The 5426-nt window shown below is 33.0% G+C and overlaps 1 protein-coding gene across 1 annotated transcript in view; it reads right to left on the minus strand.

The window, feature by feature from the left end:
* Positions 1 to 5426, minus strand: part of LOC108753387 (protein turtle-like) — a 236711-nt gene that overhangs the window by 108544 nt on the left and 122741 nt on the right. The window lies entirely within an intron of this gene.

Raw genomic sequence — 5426 nt, forward strand, 5'->3', positions numbered from 1 at the left:
AATGTACTTTTTCTCTATTTTAATAATATATTTTCATTTACACTGTTTTTGATATAAATAGAGCCTACATACAGACTTTCTCTCTACCTATATTAATAATTCAATTTGATACAAATAATTCGTTGTGCACAACAAGAAAGGCAATTTCAATGGCAATCACGTACAGGTCATAAGCGCGACTCTGCATGGACGTTCGCTTTTCTGATTTCCATTCGGTCTCTCCACTTCCGTCCCTTTTCAGAATACGCTTTTTGCAACGTGCGGTAGCGCATAACGAAGGACGCGGTCCGGCGAACGCAAAGCAAAAAAAGGGAAGAAACGGAACGCGGAGAATGCGCGAAAGAAACGCCGGGATAATTAGAATTCAGTTCGCCTGCGAATTTCATGCCAGGCTCCTTTTCTGTCCGACATTCTCCGTGGAAGTTTCCGACTAATAGGAAAAAAGAAAATGCAGATCGATGTCGACGACGAAGAGGAAGGTGGATAGATCGAGAAAAAAATGGAATGGGATGGAGGACGGACCGAGATGAAAGGAATCGGGATGAGAGAATGGTCCGTATAATTGGTACTCGCTATGAAAAGCTGCCGAAAACAAAGGCAGCCGAGAGAGAACTACCGAGCGCGAAACTCCCGATGAAGTTCAGATTTCATTTGCGAATCAAAATTCATGTCGTCAGGTGTGTAGGCGGGAAGAATTCGACGAAGCTTTTAGTACTCTTCCTTAGACGAGCGGAGACGTCTGCCTTTCATCATTTTACTTTCTTCTACATCCCATACATCCCACTGCCATCCAACTTAGTTATCTCTTTATAAGTCAATTACGTTGACTTAAAAAACTGATCTTGTAATCTCAAAGAAACATTCATACGCACGCATGTGAACTATTTTATATCACTGATATCAATATGTAGTACCTAGTTTTAAAACATTTTTAATCTATAATTTATAAAAAAATTAATTTAAAGCCGTCAGTTAAAAAATAATGATGCCCTTACCTTAATGGAATTAAAAATTGAATTTATTGCCGAAAATACTTTAAAAGTTTAATAATTCTAAAAAGTAATAGTGCACTTATTTTAGATAAGTTCTAAATTTAGATACTCAATATTATTATTTGAGATACTCAATATTATTATTAATATATTATACTGTCAATAGTAATTAATGCTGTAGATATATGCAAGTAATGGCATCATTCATTCAATCTCTCAATTACTAATTCGGTTATCTTTGAGAAATGCAAATGCCGATTTTACATAATTTCTATTATCAAGTTTTACATTTATGTGTGACTATACAAAATTTTTATTTTCTATATTTTGCACTATAAATGGGTATGTAGTTTGCATTTTGCTATTAATAAAGTTCTTTAGAAAATTAAACTATTTCCTTTGATTTGCGTGCTCTTCTTTTTCTACTCGCACGATTTTTGTGAGTTCCTTTTTGCGAATTTGTATTCCCAATCAAACGTCTTTTCAAATGGAAACGCAAACTCAAACACTTTCGTCGCCTCTTCGGGGGAATTTAATGAGCAGCTATTATTACTCGCGCGCATGGAGTGGCTTTAATCGAATTACGGTTCAATAAGGTGCGCTTCGTTCAAAATGCGCGAGTTGTTCGCGCATTTATCGTATGACTTCTGAAATGAGAGTTCGAGAAGGAGTGTCATTTTATCTGTTGGACACTGCGACAATAATGCCTAAGTGCGACGCTTGAGGCTTAAGTGGTTAGCAAGAAAATGCTTTAAAAGATCTAAAATAGAAATTAACTATAATAATAAATTTTCAAAAATTTAGGAAATACGAGACAGTAAGAAACAATATTAGAAAATAAAAGTTAAAAATATCAGTACAATTAAATTTAATGTAAATGTTGCAAATTTTATGTGTTAAAATAAAAGGAGATTCCTTAATTCTGTTAAGTTTACGACAAAGATTAGGTAGTGATCAGTTTAAAAATTATTCTAAAGTTGATTTTTGCACGCCTGAAACTTTATACCTTACTCGAAGAAAAAAGTTAACTAACTCTTTTAAGACAGTTCAATCCTATTTCAGCTTTCTCAGTGACTAATCAGTGAAGAGGAAATCGATTTATCTTATATTTAAAATAAACTTTAAATTTTATTTCGACCAAGTTAGTATAATATTATAGAGAAGTAAAATAAATTTGTGCAAGAGTAAATAAGTAATAAAGAATTTTATATAATAAAATGATCATAACAATGAAATTTTTACTGCTTGTTCGCAACCTTTCAACCTTCAGCGTAGATTTTTTATTGTTTCGAACTGTAAAAATTAAAAAAAATTCTTATAAAAACTTTAACACAAATGTTGGATTGTATTTTATTTATTTTTTACAGATTTAAATCTACTAGAATTTAAAATACAAAAAACTGATTGTACCTTTAAAGTCCAACACTGCCAGCGGAAGATTAAATTTATTTCGTGTTTGATCTGATTATATATATATACGAATTTTTACAGATTTTAAACGATATATGAGTACATTCTAATTTATTTCAAATTACATAGAAAATTAAGAACTTCGCAAAAATAAGACAATTAAAAATATTTTTAAATATTTTTCTGTATATGTGATAATCAGTGTGAAATAAATAGTTCTATACTGATGACAAATTGAACATAATATATCGAAATGATTTCGACTTCAATGTTAGTCCTAAAATGGGTCGTGCGAAATAGCGAAAGGAGGTAAAGAAGAAAGTTAAATTGGCGGAATTAAAGTGTGTAGGTGCGGTAGGAAAAGTCAGCTCGTTAAGCAGCTCGTTCGTAGGTAAAAGTCGGTTGTTTCGAGAACGACTGAACATTAGAGGAGTCGCACTTCTATAATAGGTTCGTACGCGCACCGATCTCGCGAATCGCCGACTTAAGTGAAATTTCGCCGAGATCCGCAATATGCGATTTTAAGTAATATTATTGCCATAATTTGGCAAAGTTGTCGTGAGCTCATATCATTAGAGTCTCGTTGGAATGAGAAGAGGGGGTGACAAAACAAAGGAGAGAAGTACCGTTCTTCGCGGTCTATTCTCGTTCTAGTTTTAGCGAAAGTCTGTAAACGAGGCGACGATGTACGGTCCTCACGGCTCGGAAAATACAGGGAAATGTACGAGGCGTGCAGTGGAATAACACTTGCTAGGAGTGTAGCAAGTGTTAAACTCTGGGTAAACTAATTAATTTCGGAGGCGAAGAATCCAAGCTCGGTGGAAACAAATCACTAAAGTAATTCTCTTACTATTCGCAAGCGAGAAGATACGTGTGTATATTAACACACATTTCATGTGTATGCCTTTCAATTACTGTAAAATACATATTTTGTGCCAATTACAGATTTTTTAAAATAAATTTACATTATATACCTAATATTTTTGTTTTTTTTTATCCTAACTAAGTGAAAATAAGAATTTTTTATTAAATAAAAATTCATTCGATAACATTAGAAAAAGGATATGTTATTTTTTAAATTTAATTTTCAATTATTATTAAAAGACTTTCCGCGCACGATTTATATTCAAAATGGAACTTTGAAATTGTCTAATTTTTTGAGCGAAATCATTGTTAAATGGGAAGACTTCATATCGCAACATTGAGAGAACAATTCGTGTCGGAAGAGAGAGAATTATTAGCTCCCCACGGATTGAGTTATCAAGGTACCAGGAGTAACATTTCTGAAGTTCACTCGTCTCCGGAGTGAGCTAAACCCTTCTTCCGTAGCGCTGCCAGCGAGAGAGTACTTTTTGAGAGTCGTTACGCCGTTTGCGACTCCATGGATTCTCTCGTTTTGTCGCTAAAATCTGCTCGGAACTCGCTCGGCTTCGTTACGAAAGTACTTTGTATCGTGAGCTCGTCGAGAACATCCGCCCCACGGATTGATAGCGTCCGTAAAATGTACGGGTCTGACCTGGCCTGATAAAGGACATTCAGACCGACAGTCAAATTGTAAACTACGCTTTGTTTCCTACTTCATTTTCAGACGCTTTTCTCTTGAAAATGATAAAAACTAGGAAGAGTTCTTCTAGTAAATTTAATTTTTCTCGTTTGTGCAATTTTTAATTTAATTTTAAATTTAAATAATTCGATGGCTAAAAATTAATATTTTGTTAAATCCTACTTAAAATTAATTATAAAATGTAATTCGCTATATACAATGTGTTATTTCAATAATATTCATATTCATAATTTAGTTAGAATCCTTCCTATTAAACAATTTTGTGATTACATTTCAATTAAAATTTCAGAAAAATGGAAAATTAATTTTCGACTTGTCAAACACCACTGAATTGCACGCACTAGTATACCGTTCCTTCTTACTCACCGAAAGAAAAATGTGGCAATTAATTTAACTATAATTTAAAATCATTTTCGGTGTCAATGATATATTCTTTTTGTGGAAATATAAATATCATTATTATTAAAATTGTAGCAATTATATATTGCAATTGTAATAATTATAAAAAATGGAGAATTATAATTATTTTACTATGAAATCAATTACAAATAATAAATACTTTCTTTTAAGTATTTGTATTCCTTTAATTATTTATAATTCCAAGTAATAAAATTCTTTATAATATATATAAATATCATCGCCACGGTTGGCCTAAACGAAAAAACTAACGCAGATTCAACCTTAATTAGGAATTTCTTTTAATGTCTACCTCGTTAGGTCGTTACTACTAGTAGACACGTAATCGTCTATCAAGGAGTGCATCTACTACTTTCGTTAATGCTCGCAGTTATAAAAGACTAATGAGTCTCGCGCGCGCGAAGTTTGCGCTCACGGAGGCGGCTTCATTAATTTTCTTACTAATTAACGAAGGACGCCGATCAAGGGAGGCGCGACGAAGGGGATTTTTGCCGAATGGAATTTCTGTGTTGGCGGAATGCCTTCCCGATGGGAGAAGGCCGAAGATTCTTCGGCTTGTTACCTAACTTGATTATTCTTCTCGAACTCGTGCAAGCTACGTTCTGTTCGGAATCAAATGCCTCTGCAGAATGAGTCATTAAAAGTTGAACAAGTTTGCGAAACGATCGTCTCGCCTTTGTTCCTGTTGCGAAGTGCCGATTTGCAACCTCGTTGTGAAATAAAATACACAGCGCGAAACTATCTAAAACTATCATAATAAATAAACGTGTTAACGGCAATATTGTTGCGAGTGATATCTTATTTTTTCTTTTAATATTAACAGCATATATTATAAATCATTGCATTGAGTTACCAATATTTATCAGCTCAACTGTTTCAATTATACTGATTTATTCAGAGCTTTAATGTATTATTATTTATTTGTCATTCATTTTTCGAATTCATTTATGTTCTACATCTATTGCAAATTCAAAACATTAAATTCGCGTATATGGTTTCATTAAATCTTTTATAATTCGTCCCAAATATATCTTTTGGATAAT

This window comes from Trachymyrmex septentrionalis, unplaced genomic scaffold (assembly GCF_001594115.1).
Source record: "Trachymyrmex septentrionalis isolate Tsep2-gDNA-1 unplaced genomic scaffold, Tsep1.0 scaffold69, whole genome shotgun sequence".
NCBI lineage: Eukaryota > Metazoa > Arthropoda > Insecta > Hymenoptera > Formicidae > Trachymyrmex > Trachymyrmex septentrionalis.